The sequence below is a fragment of the Thamnophis elegans genome, chromosome 3, assembly GCF_009769535.1.
Source record: "Thamnophis elegans isolate rThaEle1 chromosome 3, rThaEle1.pri, whole genome shotgun sequence".
Lineage (NCBI taxonomy): Eukaryota > Metazoa > Chordata > Lepidosauria > Squamata > Colubridae > Thamnophis > Thamnophis elegans.
The window spans coordinates 8,646,017-8,668,240 of record NC_045543.1 but is presented as its reverse complement, the minus strand read 5'-3'; positions in this window follow the sequence as shown (position 1 = coordinate 8,668,240).

The following is a 22,224-nucleotide window of genomic DNA, read 5'->3' as shown; positions in this document are numbered from 1 at the left end:
ATGTTTTTCCCCTTCACAGAGCTCAGGTGTGCATGGCCTGTGCATAATGCATCTGGCCTGCAAGCCACCAGTTTGACATCCCTGTTCTAGACCATTCATAGCAACCCAGATGACCATCGCAACAACATTATGCACTGATCTGAAGAAAGGACTGCCCTGTGATTGACAGCTGTCACTTATGTATCTGTGGATGGGACAACCCACTATTCGGCTTGTCTCACTATGATCACATCTTTTTACAGTCCTTCCATAGAGAATAAAATTACTGCAAGTTTCCCTGCACCAATCTTTCAGTTCTAGATCAGCCTGCCTCTCCTTTGGCCATACTGACTGGAGATCTATGAATTGGCATTTAGGAAGTTAGGAAGGGCTGCAAGTTTCCTATTCCTTTTCTACGTGATTGGGAGCCTCAGTTTTCTGAGTGGGGAAATCATGATCAGCCCAGATTCTCCATCAAAACTCTGCCCTGCACTCAGTCATCTAGAGTAGATTTGGGGCCTGGAGCACAATATTATGAATGAGACTATATCGATAGCTAAAGCATTAAGAGGAATTTAGTTTTGTTGGATGATGTTTATAGGTTCCTGTTGTGGCCCAGCAGGAGCCATTGGAGCTGCCACCAGACTCCGACAGCGAGGGGCCCTATGAGTCGGCTCTGGAGGATGTGGAGGACCCTGGACAGGGTTCCGACTCTGAGCAGGGCACAGAGAGACTGGTTGGCCACCAGGTGATGCCTGAGCCTTGGACCAGTGGGGACGAGACAAGGGAGAGTGATCCAGAAGCAGTGAGTTGTTCCTGGATGCACGCCATCGAAGAGCTACTCGGCGTCAGGAACAATTACATAATTACAGGAGGTAATTGCACGCAGCCGGTGGTCATTAGGCTCCTCCCCAGACTATAAAAAAGACTGCTTGTGACACACCCCTCTTGCAGAAGTTAACACATTGACTAAAGAGAACGTAACTAACTTGGCGGGCTGGATTGCTGCCAAGGTTTGTCTGAATTGCTGCCAAGGTCCTTAACTGTTTGTTTGCTTGGCTTTCAGCCACTGAGATTTTGGCTTCTTGCTATTAAAAGTACATTCTAGTTAAGCTTGTCTCGGCTTTCGTTACTAGACGAAGGGGCGGGATCAGAACAGGTTCCTCTGTTCAAACGTGGGAAGCTTCCTTAGGTCATGATTTGTCTAGGCAAAAGTACACAACATTAAATTGAGCAGAGGATGTGAGAAAACTTTATAGGGCCTATTGTGAAGATAATACAAGATAATACAGTTAAGATGATTTCTTGCTCATCCAGAGGTGGTATTCCACCGGTTCGGACTGGTTCACCTGAACCAATAGCGGAAATCGTGGGTGGCCCCGGCCATTTGCCCCAACTCTACAGCATCCCATTTAGGCCCTTTTCCCACCAAAAGTGCATGCATGGAAGGCATGTCCATGCATGCTCACATTTGCAAACCGGTAGAAAAGGTAAGTGAATACCATCCCTGGTCATGTCTAGACACAAGAACCTAGTCAATTCATTGTCAGCACTAAAATGGTACTTGATAAGAGTTAATGGAATTCAGGGGTGGAGAGAAAGGCTGGACTTCTGGGAACGTAACAATTCTAGGCTGATTCCTCTCTTGACTCTGCCCCCAAGCTCTGCCCCTTCTTCTCCTACAGATAGGTGATGCAAATAAATCTGAATAAGGAAGCAAAAAATAATGGGAACAATTAAGAAAAAAGACCCAGGATGTAAGAAAGGCATAGCTGCATCTTCTGTTAACACTGTAGTGTTCCGATTTGGAGAGAGCTAAAACTGAATTTCAGGCACTGATTACCAATGAATTCTTCATCCTTCAGTCTTTTGCTAAGTATAATTCAGAGACCCAACTGTATTGTGAGGAAAACTAGGTGGGGATTTTCTGAAGTAATTCTATAGCTTTATTGAATAAAAGGATTGTGCGTTAAGCAATATTTGCATTTTTTTTTCCTGATTTCCCGCCCCCCAACCCATTTACAACATCTCCATGAGGTACATTAAAGACTGAATTGTGTTTTTAGCATTACTTTTGAAGCTTTGGTTAAACTTAATTAGGTATTTCCATTTCAATAGCTTCCTCTCTTTTTTCATACTTAAAATGAAAAGCTTGGTGTACCATTCAGTATCTTACAGGGTCCAGACTCTTCCCACTCCCCTTCGTACTTTCTTTATGTGGTTGAAATAATTGTGCTAATATTATCTTAAAACAGAAGCGATGGTAAATTTTCCTGTTACTTAAGACAGTGCAAGTGAATTTAGTATGACTGCTTTTATCTTATGGCTTAAAGTTCTTACTGTTTCATTGAAGCAGAGAAAACATAAAATGAAAGTATTTTAGAAGTCAGAAAGAAAGAAAAAAGAGGAGGAAAAAAGCTGGAAGAAAAAACCTTATGGAAATATGAAACAAGAGAACCAAAATCATAGTTTACATCCTCTTTATGAATGCAAGGCCCCCGTGCCCCATCTTCTCTCCTTAAATGGGTGAGTGGATGTCATCTCTATTAACTTCTGATCAGTATATTTCCACACTTAGATCTCCAACCATATTCAAACCATAGAACTAAGCATCAAATATGGACAAGGGCGAATAAAGGGAGAAAAAGCTATTACGTATGGTAAATTTGGAGGGAAGGAAAATTAGTTCCACATTCACTGTTTGTAGTTAATCCTGCTCCAAGTGAGTGTGTGGTCCGGTAGCGGAAATTTTGAGTAATTTGGAGAACTGGTTGGTTTGGTTTGGTTTATTACATTTATATGCTGCCCTTCTCCCAAGGACTCAGGGTGGCGTACAACATTAAAAGAAACACATAATACAAAACTTAAAAAAAATTAAATAGAATATCCCAAACATACCCAATTAGAATTGACAATAACATTTTTAAAAAATTCCAATTAAAATTAGCAATGCTCAATAATCTATTTTGTTTTGTTCAGGCCAGGCTGGCTTCCTGGAAAAGCCAACTTTTTAGGGCACATTGGAAGGACCGGAGGTCGCGGATTATACGAAGCTCCGGGGGCAGCTCATTCCAGAGGGATTCCGTGCTGTATCCAGGCCTGAAACCTGACTGAAATGGATCCAGGTAGACAGCTTCATCCAGGGACTGGGAAAGCCATGCCCACAGAAACAGTAGTAAAATTTTTTGAATCCCACCACTTGAGCATTTGCCAATAGCAGACAACAACTGTTCTTGAACGTACACCCTGTTCTTGTGTGATTTTTGGAGGCTGTGAAGGCTTCCTGAGAACGGGATGATTCTTGAATGTTCTCCTAACTCTCAAAATCATGCAAGAGAGCTTTTGCATAGTGTCTGGAGTCACAGAAAATCACATGAGAAGGGGGCGTGGTTTTGTGCAATGTTTGGAGGCTCTTAGGAATATAATCTAACGGTTGGGTTGGCCATATATAAATCACATAACAATGTTGTACCTGTTACTTTAAATCATACTGTAAAATGTGATTGGTTGCTGTTTTCCTCAACCGGCCATAAGAAGGAGCCAGAAGCTCTCTGTTCGTTAGATGCTGGGCTGATCTGATCTGAGTGCCGTGAGTTATTGAAAGTTTTGCAACTGTTAGCAAACTTTGTGTACTGGGCTGATTGTATGATTATGGATTATGTAACTGGACTATCCCTTAATGGAAAGACATTGATGACTGACTGAATTATCCGTGTATGACTTGGACTGTTTGATGGACTCTGATACCCCTATTTCCACGAACGTAAAAGCCTATTTAAACTGCAGTGTCTCTGTATGCTGGTTTGTGTGTTCTCCAACACAACTCTCACAATGCTTCTCTGAATGTACTTGCTCTCCCAACAGGGAGCTTACCTAACAGAGGCTACACAGACTGTGAAAGAGCATTCTCTGAAACCGCTTCAAGAACGAAGGCCTCGTGCCACCCACAAGGTAAGCAGCGTGTAGCACATATTGAGAAGCCCTGGGTTTGCGAGGGCAATAGTACCATTTCCCAAAACTCATCTATTTGGGGGAATGAAACAAGGTGGCATTTTTTGAGTGGCAGTTGGTGGCATTAGAGCTGATGTAGAGGCCCAGGCCTCTGTTTTGGGCACAACTTTGCACTGCCACCAAGTGCCACTATTCAAGGTGGCCTAGATGTCGGGGAGGGAGATAGAGAGTTGTTTGCCTTTTGTTCAGTGTGCGTGTGTTTGTGACATGTCAGCAGAGTCAAGTTATACGTTATCTACATTTTTGACATGGTTGACCGTTGTGTCCTAAGTCTTCACACCGGTCCGCTTTTCTAGCGGGAGGCTATGCTTCAATCTGATTGGCTGCCCTTCTGACAGCTGAGTATAAAGGAGCTGTCAGATGGAAAATCAGCTGTTGCTGTTAGCTGAGCTGTTGTTAGCTATTCTGTTAGAAACAATAAACTGTTAGCTTTACGTTTATTTCTGTCTCGCCTCAGTTCTTCCAGCTTTGCTCTCGGTCCTGTATTGTACCAAGCCTTTTTGATTCTGTTCCATTTATATTTCATGACATGCTTTCCTCTTCCTGTTTTCAACCTTTTCTCTCTCTTTTTTTTTGCAGAATTTTTTTTATTATTTTTTTTCCTTCTACAACACCTTACAGTCATTACATCAACATTGTTATGTCATCATACCTGTACATGTATATAATATTTCGCTTCTATATTTGCACACCTTTATACACAGTTCTCTATATATTTATATATAGTTTTTTGGCTTAATTAATTTTATTCTTGTTTTGCAGCCATTTGTACCAATTGTTCCAAATTTCATAATATTCCGACTCTTCTTTATCTTTTAATTTCAGTGTTAATTTGTCCATCTCTGCACAATCCAAAGTTTTTCTCTTTTCTCTTGTTTCTTTCCCTTGTGACTCTTCTTCCCTAAGTTGCAGTCTCACCTGCCATTAACTATTTGGATCTTTAACCTTAAATTTATCTCCTCTCCTACTGGTTTCAAACAACCTATTGGTCTCCCCTCTGATTTTTTTTCTTTTTTCCTTCCCCCTTCCCCCTCTTTCTGATTACTCTCCTCGTTTTCTATTTCCTCAACAAATTAACCCTCCTATAGATTCTTTTTGCACCAATTTTTTTTTACTCTGGTAATCACTCCCCAATGCTAATCCCAACTGGAGCCTGGAAGACCGAATTGTAGCTTTATTTTTCATCGGACAATGCAGAGCATAATATTGTAGTTACTAGCCCAGAGGAAATGTGTCCCTTGGGAATCCTAAAAAATCAAAATGTATTTCTAGTGGCCCACTTTTAAACACATACACTTTATGAAATTTTATGAAAAGACGTAAGCTTTTATGAATTGCAGCCCACTTCATTCAAAGCATGCTAAAATAATCCTAATGTTTCCACTAAAGAGATTGAGTCTGCTTCATGATCTTTTACTATCTGGGCTGAATTCTTTGTACTAAACACTAGATTTCCTTTCTATGCACTCCATAGCATTTTATTATGTCTTGTAAAGGATTTTGCATTTTGTGTATGCTGGCCAGAGACCTAAGGTAGGTGGGACACCTAATTGCTATGTTATAATAGGATACGATAAATTGTATTGCTATCAAAAAAATTGCAGAAAGTGTGCATTGCTAACAGATACCTTGGTTTGGAGGGAGACATAGTGACTCATAATTGGTAATAACATGCTAATTTATGACATTGAAATGTTCAGTAGTCTTCAATGTGTTGGCAGATTGTTCTAGGGCAATGATGGCTGTTCTGACCCCCCTCGTCCTACACCAAAGCACGCCGAGACAAAGATGCTGCAAAGATTTATTGATCACAGACAGGACCTTGGCAGCAAGCCAGCACAGACTAACCTTGGCAGCAATCCAGCCTGCCAAGCTAGCCCCAAGAGTTCTCCAGCTCAAGTGGATACGTTGACTCCTGCAAAAGGGCGTGTGCACAATCATTCCTTTTATAGTCTGGAGAGGAGCCTAATTACCACCAGCTGAGTGCAATTATCTCCTGTAACTGCGCAACTGTTCCTTACGCCTATTAGCTCTTCGGTGCCAGGCATCCAGGAACAACTCCCTTGGCTCCTCCCCACTGCTCCAATGCATGACGTCCGGATCACACTCCCTTGTCTCCTCCCCACTGGTCCAAGGCTCAGGTGCCTCCCGGTGGCCAACCAGCCTCTCTATACCCTGCTCAGAGTCGGAACCCTGTCCGGGGTCCTCCACATCCTCCAGAGCCGACTCATAGGGTCCCTCACTGTCGGAGTCTGGTGGCAGCTCCAGTGGCTCCTTCTGGGCCACAACAGATGGCTAACATTTTTGTGCTGAATGCCCAAAGCGTGAGCATGCCCAAAACCCCAAAATACAATGCAAGCACCCCCTGTACATGCCCCGTGTGCCCCTCCGGGGTTGGCTTCTGGGTTGGTGCAGGAGGCTTTCCAGGCCCAAAAATGGGGTGTGCAAACCCCCCAAATACAAGCACCCCCGCACATGCACCCCGCCGCCCTGTCCATGTGCAACAGAGAACTGAAAATCAGCTGGCTGGCAGGAGGCACACATACATGGATGGTGGAGGTGAGCTGGGGTGACGGCTGTCATGCCCACAGAGAGGGCTCTGCATACTATCTGTGGCATGTGTGCCATAGGTTTGCCATCACAGTTCTAGGGGATGGTATTTCTCCGTACATGAAACACAGTGGACAAAAATCCACACTTAATTTGGATCCCAGTTCTAGAGATGGCGTGTCACTTATAACACTAAAACAAATCCTTCATTATGCTTTCTGGGCCTGGGTACCTGAGAGACCGCCTCCTGCCGATTACCTCTCTCAGACCAATTAGATCGCACAGGTTAGGTCTCCTCCGGATTCCATCCGCCAGCCAATGCCGGCTGGCGACCCCCCGGGGGAGAGCCTTCTCTGTTGCAGCTCCAGCCCTCTGGAACGAGCTCCCTGTCGAGATCCGGACCCTTGCTACCCTCCCGGCCTTCCGCAAAGCCACCAAGCTCTGGCTGTTCCAGCAGGCCGGGGGGTCCGAGAAACATCTACCTCCACGGAAATTGTGAATGTTGGCTTGTTTTTAATATGTTGTCTTTGTCTTGTTTTCCCCTTTCCCTTGTCTTTTGTGAGCCGCCCGGAGTCCTCCGGGAGTGGGCGGCATACAAGACAAATCAAATCAAATCAAATCTTTCTATTTGAACCATTTTAAACCCAATTTAAAAATAAAGATGCCCATAGTGGCACTGTAATTTTATTTCTCGTGTAGCCTTTTTTCATTTGCCAAGGTAATGTGCCACTCTTACAAACTGACAATTGAGTTATTTTTTCTAACTGATAAAAATGTACAAGCCAAGGCACCTTTTCTTTATCAATTAAAGCATTTGTCATGAAGGCTCCTCTCTGCCCAAAGAGAGTTTTGTGATCTCAGTGAAATGTTTGTTTTGTCCTTCCAAAAGAGAGTACCTTTCTGCTTCACCAGTCGACTTTCCAGCAGCTGCTCTCTGAGTTTAAAACAAGAGAGGCGCATTCTTATTTCACAGTTTCTTTTTCATCTTTATTCATGTCATGAGTTAAATCCGCTCTTATTCACTCTCTCTTTTGTCTATAGCATTTATACCTTGGCATTGCACTACATTATGCTTATGATGCACGATGGGATGCAAATCAGATCTAAAACATTTAGATTGATGGAAGAGCGTTAACTGTGGAGCCATCATTAACTTTGGTACATGTGTACTGCAAATCTGATGATCTCCAGGAAAAACTCCCAGAAAAATAGCAAAGGAGCACTAAGCAAATACTATATTTTTTGGACTATAAAGACACACTCCCTTCCCCCAAAGTAGGTGGAAGTGTCTCTGCATCTTATAGAGCGAATATTGCAGCAGGAGGGAGGGGGTTGGTGCAGTGCCGATCAGCTGTTCCAGGCGGTGGGGATCATCTGCCTATGAGCCGAGGTGGCGCAGTGGTTAGGGTGCAGTACTGCAGGCCACTTCAGCTGACTGTTATCTGCAGTTCAGCAGTTCTAATCTCACCGGCTCAAGGTTGACTCAGCCTTCCATCCTTCCGAGGTGGGTGAAATGAGGACCCAGACTGTGGGGGCAATATGCTGACTCGGTAAACCGCTTAGAGAGGGCTGAAAGCCCTATGAAGCGGTATATAAGTCTAACTGCTATTGCTATTGCTATTGCTGCCGCCCATTCATTGCCACCTGTTTGCCACTGATTACATGCTGTGGCGGTAACTGAGCCGTGGTGGAAAATGGGCTGTGGTAATGAATGGACTGTGGCGGTAAACAGGCCATGGTGAATGGGCAGATTTTTTTTCTTGTTTTCCTCCTCTAAAGCTAATATGTGTCTTATAGTCCAGAGCATCTTATAGTCCGAAAAAAACGGTATGTTTGTCCTTAGTCTTTCTGATATGGTATATTAGGTTGGAAATGAGTTGTTTTTCAAACTCATCAAGATCATTCTGTTAGAGATCCATTTCTGTACACATTGTTGTATTGTATTTTCTCAATCTATTGAGTTCTCTCTACTGGAGAGAAATATCCCACCGAGAAAATGTATAGCTTTTTCTCTGCAAGAAGCCATTGTTGTGAGTATAGACACCCAAAGAATTTTAAGTCCTCTTGCAGCTTAAATAGAAGCTGTAGGAACTATGGATAGTTGTTCCATCTGCTTTTCTGTGTTTACAAAAGATTGCTGTGAGACAGAGTAGGGTTTACACATCAGTATAAACAATCGACTTAATGATTTAGGACAGAAACAGACATAAATGACTCTACTATGAGGTTAACTGAAGAGGTTCAGCTGTCTTTACTCAATCTTGGTCTAACACTTTAAACCTTGAAGATGCAGATTGAAAAAACGGGAAGCCACCAAACTTACTTACAAAGAAGGAGAGAGAAAAAGAGAGGGAGGGAGGGGGAGAGAGTGTGTATTCCACCTAGAGGTTTTTGATGCGTTGAGTCTTTTTTCTATATTAATTTCTTCTTTTGTTTGTATTGACACCATTGCATTTTTTCTCTTTTGTTTTTTTACTCCATAATGTGAGTAAAAATTACAACTCTTTAAATCTTGTGGACTCTGAGAAATGGATAGGGTTTTTTTGCAGCATGAATTAGTCCACTTGTGTATTGGACCTCTGCCACAACTGCTGCCATAATGCAAGGAAGAAGTGAATGGTTGGGATTTAGAGATGATTTGTGTCTCTAAAGGAGGAGACACTACTTTCTGTTCTTACTTAGACTTCCCCCAAAAACACGAGGCAGAGTCCTGGTCCCGACAAAACCCCTTTTATCAAATGAATGTGAATTCCTCTCATTCACATTCAGCAAAGGCCTGGCAAACAGTCTTTCAAAGGAATATTTATGACCACAGACCTTATCTATCTTGGAAAGCTGCCACGTAAATATTTTCCAAATGTCGTGCTGTGCAAGGAAAGACTGGGCACAGAGTCTCTGAGATTCACGGACAGATCTTCACACTCCTAAAACGAACCTAATGACCGAACGAGTCAAATATTATTTTGTTTCTCAGAGGTTAAAAAAATGCTTCATCTCCCTTTGCCTAGGCAACAATCCTTGTGTCTTTCTACCAAGGTTATTTTCTTTACTCTCTGTGCATGGATGTCTGTTGTGATTCGGCCGAAACCTCCTGTGAGTTGTTTCAGGATGCACACAGGGGAATGGCTTACTGACTCATAGGAGAGGATAACGAGCAGCTGTGGCTCATTAGGATCTCCTCCTGCGGATAAAAGACGGATGGTGCCACACCTTGGTTGCAGAAGTCAACGTTCCATTCTGTTCCATTCCATTCCATTCTGTTCCTGTTCTAGTCAAGTTTTCTGTTTGTTTGCAACCATCGAGAAAAAAGCACTTGGATAAGTGATTTGATTTATATAATCCTGTTTTGCTGTAGTTTACTTTTGCCAGAGCATTTATCTGTGTTTATTTTGGGCTCGCAGCCAGCAAGAGCCGGGACTGATAAAAATATTCCTTTGAACATTCTGTCTGGCTGTAGTTTTTGAACGGGCAAGGTAGGGGTCAGAACAGGTGTCATACAATTCCCCCATCCTCTTTTGATATTTGAGTATGAAACTACTGGTGGAGTGTATCCATCAATGTTGTGTGAGACATACCTTTAGTATACATATCTATTCCAAAATGGGCAAGAGAGACAGTGAAGATTCTTTCTTGACATCTGAATGCCATTAGATCTGGATGGGATGAAACAACTTGAAATTGCATTGCAGTTGCAGTTTGTACACAAATCATGAGAGAGGTTGTAGGGAGTTGGGGGGCTGTGGAAGAAGCAGATTCATGACTTGGGTTGCAACTGATGTCTATAACTGGATGAACAGATAGTCAGAGATGCAGAGGTGGGTTCCTATCGATTCAGACTGGTTCGGCTGAGTAGGTAGTAGCTTGGCTGGCCACGCCCCTGAAGCGGTTCTATCGGTGGCGGCTTAGGCGGCACTATCTTGTTCTTTGCTTCTACACATGCAGAATACGCATGCAGTTATTTTTTTTACTACTGTGCATGCACGCATAGGGCACATCAAGTGTGCACACCCCCGCTCAGTACATCCCTGAGCGAACCGGCAGTAACAGAAGCCAGAACACAACACCCCCCTGCAGAGATGTCTTTGCCCAGGGTCAGGTGGTCTACCAGTTGTGGTGCTTTTTGGAGCAAGTGACAATAATTTATACCCTCATTAGCTCAAGACTGGATTTTTGCAATAAACATTTAAATTATTTAACCATTTTATTTTGAATGTTGCTTGGATTGATTTTAATGTTTGCTATTTTAATAAGCTGAATATATTTATGCTACTGTGAATTGTCTAGAGATTTTTTTTCTCTTCTTATTATATTGTTATAAAGATGCACATCCAGTACAGTGAGGTTTATATAATATGATTAGAGATGATTAACATTCTATTTAGATTTTTCAAAAAATAATTCCATTACTTAGCTTAAAGTATTAAAAATAGAGGATTTTTTTTTAAAAAAAATCTCAATATTAAATACAATTTATGATGTCAATATTACAAGCATAAAATTATTGGGTTTTCTCGTCAAAAGTTAAATATGACATTACAAAAAACTGCTGCAGCTCACATCAAAATATTGGTTTTATGATAATGGTTTTGATCTTAAGCCAATTACCATACTTAATATTAAAACCTCCATTGATTGTACTGTTGGTTTAGAGATAGATGATAGAGAAAGAGATAAACGATGCAAATTGAACAAAAGTTAAAATATCTAAAAAGTAGAAAGTCTAGAGACTTTTGATGAGCAGGCAGCATTCAAGTATTGTGGAATAAATAAATAAAAGGTAAGGAGGAGAGGAAGTTCAAAAGATCTTCTGAGTTAACAGCGGAAGATAATGAGAACTGAATCTCAGCCCAGAACTGATAGCTAAACCAAGGATAAGGGGAGGGAAATGAATGTATGTGCGTGGGAGAAGAGAAGCCTAAATTAATTATGAAGGCACTTTTTCTCCAAGGTGCCTTAATAAAAAGAATTGCTTTATGAGGAAAATTGGAAGAGGGAGTATATATGCATGAATGTCGCCTTGCGATTTGTCTGTGTGTGTGTGTGTGTGTGTGGTATGTGTGTGTGTGTATGTATGTATACAGTACACACACACACACACACACACAAAAACACACAGACGTTTTCGTAGATTTTCACGGGTATAGGTACACTGGTCTTGTTGTATTTGGGTCTTTTCCCGTGTATGATTGAGATTGTCTTGGCAACGTTACAGCGAGGTCTCAATCGCCATCTTCAGGTTAGGTTTTGGTCTTAAAGTGCCAAGACAATCTCAATCTTACACGGGAAAACACCTGAATACAACAAGACCAGCATATTATATAATTATATAATACATTTATACATATATAAATGTAACAAAGGCAAAAAAAAAATGGCTTTCTGCCTGGATGGCTCCTAGGGTGAGTCGAAAGACAGAAAAGGAAGGCAGTATGCTCCCACCCATATTTGGGCATACCAGGGGTTGTGGCACAATACATACCTATTTCCCTGGCTTAGCTGATAAAGGAGGAGAGCCTGTGGCTAATACTACTGCCTGATATGTAATACAGCCCAGTAAGGGTATGGCTAGCTGATGAGAGCTAAATAGCTTGATATGGATCTATACTAGTCTCCCTTTATTTATTTATCAGCACAAATGCAACACAAATATAACAAAGGCAACATAAAAAAATGCCTTTTTTCCTGGATGGCTCCTAGGGTGAGCCGAAAGACAGAAAAGGGAAGCAGTATGCTCCCTCCCATATTTGGCCATACCATGGGTTGTGACACAATTCATATTGTGTCACGTTTATTCATGTTGTGGGGGTGTTTCTCTATTTTGATAGCTTCCATAATTATTCTCTTGTTGAAGTGTTCAGTTTTGGAGATTAACCTGGTTCCTTCAAAATTAATTTCATGTCCTGTAGCTTTAAGGTGCTGGAAAAGAGAGGAAGTTTTTTTTTCTTTTTTTCTTACTAAATATATGTTTTTGTAGATTTTCACGGGTGTAGGTATGCTGGTCTTGTTGTATTCGGGTCTTTTCCTGGTTTTGTTCACCTGAAAATGACAGGAACTGGCAGGCAGGAAAGATCTGGTTCACACGTAAAGGTTCAATTAAGCTGATTTATTGCTAAAAGCCTTTGCACAAGAATCTTCTCAACTAAAGGTCAGCACCTGGGACAGGCAGGCTCTTATTTATATTATTGTGTAAGCATTGCACAAAAGCAGGAGGTCATAAATAGAGATGCAAGAAATAAAATATAGTGCATTAAAATGCATTTTAAAAAGGACCACTTGGTAGTACACTCTCCTGTTCTTTCACACACACCCCAAACACTGCTACTTAAATATTTATCCTTTGCTTTAAACTTTTACAGTTGATGCTTATCTCTGAGTATTTTTTGTTTGTTTCTTTTAATCAATTTCTGTTCTTCGAGTGCCATATTCTCAGATCTTAGCTGGCCCTGTTAAGTGTGGGAGCCATTCCTTCTTGAATTTGGTTTGGATTTTGCTGTGAATATACAGTCAATTTCTCTAAAGCTGTATAGTCTCCCATTTTGGTTTTCCAATCTTGCATTGTCAGCAACCAAATCCCTCATCATAAACATCTGTGTACAATCTCTATTTATTGCAGTGAAATCTGCCCACGGAACTGCATAGCTCTGGATCTTTCCCAAGATGGTTATAAAATGGTTGGGTTAGTCTGAAAGTGAAGAGCATTACAGTTACAACTGGGCAATGAGAATTGTAAAAGGAAAGCAAGCAAGAAGATATTGCGCAAAAATTAGTGGAAGGTTCTTGGTGGTATCTGAGAAGACTAACTCATTTTTCCAGTGGATGTAATTAAAAAAAATTAGTGCCGTTAGAAAAGTTAGGTATAATGGGATCTGCAAAAGGAATTTTTTTTAAAAAAAAGCTACTGTATTTTTTGGAGTATAAGACGCACTCCCCCCCCCAAAAGTGGGTGAAAATTTTGGTGCGTTTTATACAGCAAATGTTGTGGGAGTGGGGAGGGCGGTTGGTGCAGTGCTGACCTGTTGTGACTCAGCAGAAGTTTGCTGTGAGTTGAGTCAGGATGCAGGAATAATGAGCAGCTGTTGCTCGTTAGTGTCGTCTTCTGCAGATAAAAGACGGATGGTACCACGCCTTAGTTGCAGAAGTCAATGTTTGTTCGTGGTTCGTCATTCATCAGTCGTGGTTTGTTGTTCGTGAGAGGCACTTGGATAAGTGATTTGCTTTCTTTCTGTAAACCTGGTTTTGCTGTAAGAGCTCTTTGTTTTTGCTTTTGCTGTGTACCTTTTTGCCAGAGACTTTATCTACGTTTAATTTTGGGCTCGCAGCCAGCTTGAGCCAGGACTGATAAAGATATTTACTTTGAAGTTCTGTTTGACTGTCGTCTGTGAACGAGCGAAAAAGATGGGTCAGAACATGACCTGATGTTCTAGAATGGGCTGAGATGGTGAATAGGCCACAGGGGCAGCAAATGGGCAGCAGTGAATGGGCCACAGCAGTGGTAAACGGGCTGCGTCGAACAGACTGCGGCAGCAAATGAGTGGCAGATGATGGGCAGCAATGGCTAATGGGCAGTGATGGTGAACGGGCGGCATGGCAGCGAATGGGTGGCGGTGAACGGGCCACAGCAGCGGCAAAAGGGCTGCGGGCAAAGGACCAGATGAATACTCGATGGATGGATGCTGGGAGGCAGAGGCAGATTTTTTTTCTTGTTTTCCTCCCGCAAAAAAGGTAGGTACGTCTTATAGTCTAGAGCGTCTTATACTCTGAAAAATACGGTACTTATGAGAAGTTTTTCCCATTTTGAATGAGATTCAGATGCTCTTAAAATACACTAGATTCATGCCCTGGCTGTTACACTTCCTGTCTTTCCCAATTTCTGCTGAACAAACCCTTTACCTGGGAAGAAGGTACAGGGCACCAAGTATCACACAAGTAGCTGGTCCATAAACTGACTTCTTCAGCCAGTTTCAGAAGATTGTCTTTGATGTAGTTTCAAAACAATGCAGTTTACCAATAGAGATGCATGGTTTCTCTTTAGAGAATTAGAGAAAATTGCATGGCTTTCATCTACAGGCCTCAGTCCAAGCAGTAATTCTGTTTATTATAAAAAGAAATACTCGATTGTTAAGTTGCGCTGCAGTGTTTGAAGCTGCCTAATGGCAATACATTTCTGGAGATGCTTCTTCCTGCAATCTGCCTCTAATTTAGAAATGAAAAAATAGCCCACAATAGATAAGTGGGTTATAAAGATTAGGGGAGTATGCACTCGAAGATCATAATATCCATGGTGGTGCAGTGGTTAGAATGCAGTATTGCAGTCTAACTCTACCCATAGCCTGGAGTTCGAACCTTACTGGCTCAAAGTCAACTTAGCCTTCCATCCTTCCGAGATCGGTAAAATGAGGACCCAGATTGCTAGGGGCAATAGGCTGACTGTCAGCGTTACTCCATTCCATAATTAGGAAAGAAAACTAAGAGACTCCATGAGTTGGAAATTCAAAGTACTTTTACTAATTATAAATGGTAAGCAAGCAGTTGCGAAGCAAAGTCTACTTAATAAGGCGCGAAAGCGATTGATATATAGAATAGCCCATTCCCCACCCCGTAGGATCATAGCTCCAGGCCAATCATAAGTCCTTCAAGTGTCAGGTGTGAGATAACTTCAAAGAGACAGGCCAAAGATGGAATGTCGAGTCCGTTGATGCAGGCGGGAACACTCACGCATGCGCAATCCCAATGTCTGGTAGATCCTAGAACATTCCTCCAGCACATCAATTATCCCCCCCCAAATACCAGCCCCCCCCTTCCCATTTCATGGCAGCTGAAGCAACAGCAAGGCAGAAGCTGACATCCGGCCGTCCCCCGGAAAAAGGCTGTTAGGCCTGTAAAAAAAACAAACGAAACAGACAAACGACAAACACAAAAAAAAAACAGAGGGAGGGGGAAAAAGAAAGTCAAGGCTTGTCGGGATAAGCAGCATAAAAGTCTCGAAGTAAACGGGGAGCTCGAACATGGGATTTATCAACCCATTCAGTGTGGGAGGGAGGAAAATGCTTCCAAGCCACCAGGTATTGGATGCGATTACGGCGTTTGCGGGAATCAAGAATGGCACGAACTTCAAAATGACGTTCCCCATCCACTAGTAATGGAGTAGGCGGAGGTTCATCTGGGGGGCGCAAGTGGGAAACCCGAACAGGTTTGATGAGGTTGATGTGGAAAACCGGGTGGATGCGGTTGAGGTGTTTTGGCAATTGTAAACGAACAGAAACAGGATTGATGACCTTTACAATAGGGAAAGGGCCAACATATTTGGGCCCCAATTTCTTCGACTTCTGCGTAGTGTGCAGGAATTTTGTGGACAAATATACCAAATCCCCAGGGTGGTATTCATAGGGCTGAGTGCGTTTTTTATCTGCTTGCTTCTTATGGGCTTTATGAGCAGCGTCCAAAGTGGAAAGGGTCAATGGCCAAATGTGACTGAGGCGTTCACTCCAGTCCGCAATTGAAGGGACTTGCGGTTGGTCACTAGGCAATTCGGGAATAGGAACAAAATCTTGACCGGAAACGACCCGAAAAGGGGTGAACCCCGTGCTGGAGTGAACCGAGTTGTTGTAGGCCACTTCAGCATGTGGTAACAAGTCCACCCAATCGTCTTGTTGATAATTGATGAAGCAACGTAAATATTGCTCAAGAACAGAATTTGTATGTTCACAACCGCCATTAGTCTGAGGATGGTAGGCGGAGCTAAGGCCCTGGGCGGAGCCGATGCGCTTGAGAAATTCCTTCCAAAATTTAGATGTAAATTGGACCCCCCGATCGGAGATAATACGGTCGGGTACTCCATGCAAACGGTAGATGTGGGAAATGAACAGTTTAGCCAATGCCTTGGCGGAAGGAATTTTGTGACAAGGCACGAAATGAACTTGCTTGGAAAACAAATCAGTGACCACCCATATAACGGTATGCCCCTGGCTTTCGGGAAGCTCAACAATAAAGTCCATAGAAATCTCCTTCCAAGGGGCAACTGGGCGAGCGACGGACTGGAGCAGTCCCTGCGGTTTCCCAGGTGGTTTCTTGGCGGCAGCGCAAATGGGGCAACTAGCCACGTAAAGTTCAATGTCCTTTTTTAAAGAGGGCCACCAGAATTGTCGCTTCACGAGATGTAAAGTTTTTACGAATCCAAAATGACCCGCCAATCTGGAGTCATGAGCGCGGCGAAGGACCACAAGGCGGAGGGACGCGGGGATGTATAATTTAGCACCAATCCACGGTAGATCGTCCCTCATGGTGCACTCGTCACGATGGTTCAGGAACCAGTCGTCGTGAGCAAGAGCTTTTTTAAGGTCAAAAAGTAGATCTTGAGGCACCTCCCTCTGTGCCTGGGTCTGTTGACGTGTGAGTACCGGAGCTGCCAGGAGTGGTTGGACGATAGTCAGTTTAGAGCAATTATATTGAGGTAGTCTGGACAAAGCATCCGCCATGAAGTTCTTCCCTCCCGGGATATACTTTAGAGTGAAATTGAAACGGTTGAAATATTGGGCCCATCGCATTTGTTTGGGGGAGAGACGACGAGGCGTCCGCAACGCTTCCAGGTTCTTGTGGTCAGTCCACACTTCAAATGGGTGTTTCGCGCCCTCTAGGAAATGGCGCCATGTAGCCAGGGCCCAACGGACTGCGAAAGCCTCCTTTTCCCAAACTGCCCAACGTCTCTCCGTGTCAGTAAGCTTTCGGGAGGTGTACGCGCAAGGTTGCAAGTTACCTTGGTCGTTGGTCTGCAGCAGAATGGCTCCTACGGCGACATCACTGGCATCAGCCTGGACGACGAAAGGCCGGTCAAGGTCAGGATGCTTAAGTACTGGTTCAGCGGCAAAAAGGCGTTTGAGTTTCTCGAATGCCGCCTGACATTCCATGTTCCAGTCCAAAGGCCTATTAGGTTTAGGTTTTGGATCGCCCTTAGTCTTGAGCAAATTAGTAATAGGAAGAGCAATCTTAGCAAAAGAGGGAATGAATTGACGGTAAAAATTAGCGAAACCCAAAAATTTTTGCAATTGTTTACGAGTTTTGGGTGCGTCCCATTCAGTGACCGCCCTCACTTTCTCAGGGTCCATCTCAATGCCATCTGGTGAGATGCGATAGCCAAGGTAGTCAATTTTAGTTTGGTGAAACTCACATTTAGACAATTTGGCATAGAGGTCAGCGGCACGTAGTTTTTTCAAAACAGTGCGCACCAGAGCGACGTGTTGGTCATATGTGCGAGTATAGATAAGGATATCGTCCAAATATACGATAACTCCTTTATACAGGTGATCGTGCAAGATCTCATTAATAAGTTGCATGAAAACAGCAGGAGCCCCCTGCAGGCCAAAAGGCATAACCCGGAACTGGAAACAACCAAGAGGGCAGTTGAAAGCAGTCTTCCATTCGTCTCCTTCTTTTATGCGGACCCTATAGTAAGCTTCCTGGAGGTCCAATTTAGTAAAGATGCGGCCCTTCCCCAGCTGTGCCAATAAGTCTTTCATCAACGGGAGGGGGTAGAGGTTCTGAGTTGATACAGCGTTCAGATTTTTAAAATTACAGCATAAACGAAGAGAGCCATCTTTTTTTTCACGAAAAAGTACAGGGGCAGCTACTTTGGGGCGAGCCGGTTCAATGAAACCACGTTTCAAATTTTTGTCAATGAAAGAACGCATTTCCTCCATTTCCCTGGGAGACATGGAGTAGATCTGGGGTTTAGGGAGCTTAACCCCGGGTAAAATGTCTATGGAGCAGTCAGTAGGCCTGTGGGGGGGTAGATTGTCTGAAGATTTTTCGCTGAAGACTTCCTTAAGATCCCAATACTCTTTCGGAATTTTCTCCTCTCCTGCAATCCTCTCCTGCCCTCTAGCGGCCACTTCAGGAATGTCAGTTACAGGTTGTTCAGGAGAGTCCTCCCCCACTGGAGGCACCCTGGAGCGGACGCGTAAGCGACCTGTGCACCAATTTATGTGAGGGTTCCACTTCCGGAGCCAGGGGATGCCCAAAATGAGTGGCCTGTCCATGCCAGGCGCGACCACAAAGGAAATTAGTTCAGTATGGGTACCCATTTTCATTTCCAAAGGCTCAGTAAAAAAATGGGCGGGCCCCCCCCCCTGCAATAGAGCCGTCTATTTGGCAAAACACAATTGGGGTTTTCAAAGTGCGCAATTTGAGGCCCAATTTTTCCACCATGGCCGGGTTGATCATGGATCGGGAACAGCCGGAGTCGAGCAAGGCCAGAAGGGTGGCAGGTGGTCCCTGGGGGGGTACTTTTAACTCAATGGGGATTAGCAGGGGCCCTTTGTTTGAACTCACCCAGTGAGGCGACGTGTCATCATCGGAATCTTCAGAAGAAGAGGAGTTGGCGTCCGCGTCACCCTCTAATGGCTGGGCGAAAGGAGGGGGTTTGTTGTGCACAGCGAAGGCGGTTTCTCTTTTCTTCTTCTCCGAGACTCTGCCAGACTTTTCCTCACGTTTGGGAGGGGGTTGAGCAGAGATAGGCAATTTAGCACGATATTGGGGGGCGGTGTGCCCCAATTTACCGCAACGGAAGCAGGTTAACGGTTTGGAGAGTCCTGAAGGGGGCCCCCTCCCTTCCCCCCGTCGTTTGAAGAGGGATTTCCTGGCAGGAGGGGGAGGAGACTTCGCAGCTTTCTCCTTTCGCTTCTTTCTTTCTTCTTTGGCATAACGGAGCCTGGTGAGGTCGAGCTCAGCATCTGCAGCATGTTCAAACCAAGTGACCAAACGCCTGGGCAGGTTACGATTGACACATTGCTGGTAAATGTCTTCATCTAACCCCGAAGCAAATTTGTCCAGGAGTGCGTCTTCCCCCCAGCCTCTCATGTATTGCGACAGACATTGAAACTCCTGGATGTATTGGGCAACAGGTCTATCGTCTTGCTCAAGGGTTATAAATTTCAATTTGCTTCGTTTCTCTGTCAAAGGGTCATCAAAGCGTTGGCGGAAAGCCTCCATAAAGCGGTTGAAATCTCCCAAGAGGGGAGAACCAGACATATGCAAAGCCGTGGACCACGTGGCAGCTTCAGCATCTAAAGATAAGAGAACCATCCGGACTCTCATGCCATCAGTTTCAAAATCACGGCCATAAATCTCCATATAATTAAAGACCTGCATAATGAAAGAGGCCAGGGTAGCAGAATCACCGTTGAAACGCACAGGCAGGGGAGGGATTTTTGCCATTCGGTGCCGTCGGGGAGGAGGGGCCCCGGGTCCAGCAAAACCTCTAGCCACAGGGGGTGAAGCAGGCCTAGGGGGAGGGGGTGAAGGCACGCGTGGAGTTTGTTGACGCCAGCTTCTCCAGTCTCTTTCATCTTCCCCCCTTCTTTCCCCAAAATACCTTTGACCCCAATAATCAGGTAATTCACTCCTCTGGGGTTTTCTCACAGCTCCAGTCTCCAGCGCTGGTCGTCGGGGTTGCCTTTGAGTGATCCCTGCATTCCAGCTCGCCTCTTCTTCTCTTTGCCCGACCGAAGTAGACCATCGAGGGGGAGGAAGGTCCGGCTGGCTGGAAATTTGCAGTTGAAATAAATCTTCATGAAGGGATAGGTCGGTGCCCTCTGGCTCGTGAAGCGAAAGTTCGGGAGGTCCGGCTTCGCTGGAATCCACGCCGCTAACGGCCCCTTCCGTATCTCTGATCGGTGAAGACATATCTCCCTTCACGGTAGATGTAAATCTCCTGGAAAGAGTTTAAGTAGACTTTGCTTCTTGTCAGCGTTACTCCATTCCATAATTAGGAAAGAAAACTAAGAGACTCCATGAGTTGGAAATTCAAAGTACTTTTACTAATTATAAATGGTAAGCAAGCAGTTGCGAAGCAAAGTCTACTTAATAAGGCGCGAAAGCGATTGATATAGAATAGCCCATTCCCCACCCCGTAGGATCATAGCTCCAGGCCAATCATAAGTCCTTCAAGTGTCAGGTGTGAGATAACTTCAAAGAGACAGGCCAAAGATGGAATGTCGAGTCCGTTGATGCAGGCGGGAACACTCACGCATGCGCAATCCCAATGTCTGGTAGATCCTAGAACATTCCTCCAGCACATCAATTATCCCCCCCAAATACCAGCCCCCCCCTTCCCGTTTCATGGCAGCTGAAGCAACAGCAAGGCAGAAGCTGACACTGACTCTGTAAAGCACTGTAAAATGATATATATTGCACCGTGCTCTACATGGGGCTGCCCTTGAAGAGCATCGGGAAGCTCCAGTTGGTGCAAAATGCAGCAACCCACAATGGTTTTGTGCAGACCCCACTGTGCACATGTATCACCTCTCCTGTGGGAGCTGCATCGGCTGTTGATTTGCTTCCGGGTGCAATTCAAGGTGCTGGTTGTCACCTTTAAAGCCCTTCATGGCTTGGGACAAAAATATCTGAGGAATGTTCTCTTGCTAGTCACATCTAACTGACCCATCAGAGCAGGGAGGCAGAGAATGTTGTGGGTCCCCTCCCCTAGGGAGAAACACTTGGTGGGACCCAGAAGAAGGCCTTCTCCGTGATGGCTCCCTCTCTCTGGAACATCATCTCCACAGAGATTAGAATGGCCCCCATTCTAGCACTCTTCTGAAAGGCGCTGAAGACCTAGTTCTGCCAGCAGGTCTGGGGAACCCAGAGTGGGATGGAGCCCATTAAATGGCTCATGTGAGGTGCTGTCGCTGGGGTGGTAATTTTAGTATATTAATTTATTATATGACTCTTCTTTTATTAGTTTTATTGTTTTTATATGGGGTTTTATATTCTGTAAGCTGCCTTGAGTCACCATGTACAAATAGGAGGCAATAGAAATTCCCTAAATAAATAAATAAGTTTAAGTGCTATTGCTATTATATCTATATTTTATTCAGCACACCCCTTGTGAAAGGATAGTCCTGTGTTCTGACCCCCCTCCTTGCTTGTTCACAAACGACAGCCAGACAGAACTTCAAAGGAAATATCTTTATCAGTCCCGGCTGACGCTGGCTGCGAGCCCAAAATAAACATAGATAAAGTCTCTGGCAAAAAGTTACACAGCAAATGCAAAAACAAAACTCTTACAGCAAACCAGGTTTACAGAAAGCAAATCACTTATCCAAGTGCCTCTTTGAATCATGAACACTGCCTCGAACAGGAACGGAACTGAACTCACGAACAAACAATGACGTTGACTTCTGCAACTAAGGCATGGCACCATCAGTCTTTTATCCAAGGAGGAGAGCCTTAACGAGCCCCAGCTGCTTGTTATCCTGCATCCTGAAACAACTCACAGCAAGCTTCTGCTGAGTCACAACAGTCCTGAATATATACTTCAGTGTACAGTATATTGGGCCAAACATGACTGATTTTCAAGACGTTACTTCAGAGTAATACTTGATGAGGATTTGCTTGGGAAGTCCAAGGCAGCAGACCAGCCTGTGATGTTGAAGAAGCCAAGGGGAAACCTGTTCTACAAAGCTACCAAGAAAATTATCTGGTTTCTAACACCGAGAATGAATCTTGAATTGGGTGAGCAAGCTTGTCCTTTTAATTGGAAAGTATAATGATGCAGAATAGTGCAGATCTATTCCCCACTATTGCTCCATTTGTACAAGTATATAATAACCAACAGTTCTGCAATCCAATGATCTTCAGATTTGCTCCAACTATATCCAGAGAATTCCTGCCTAGCACAGTAGGGTGAAGAAA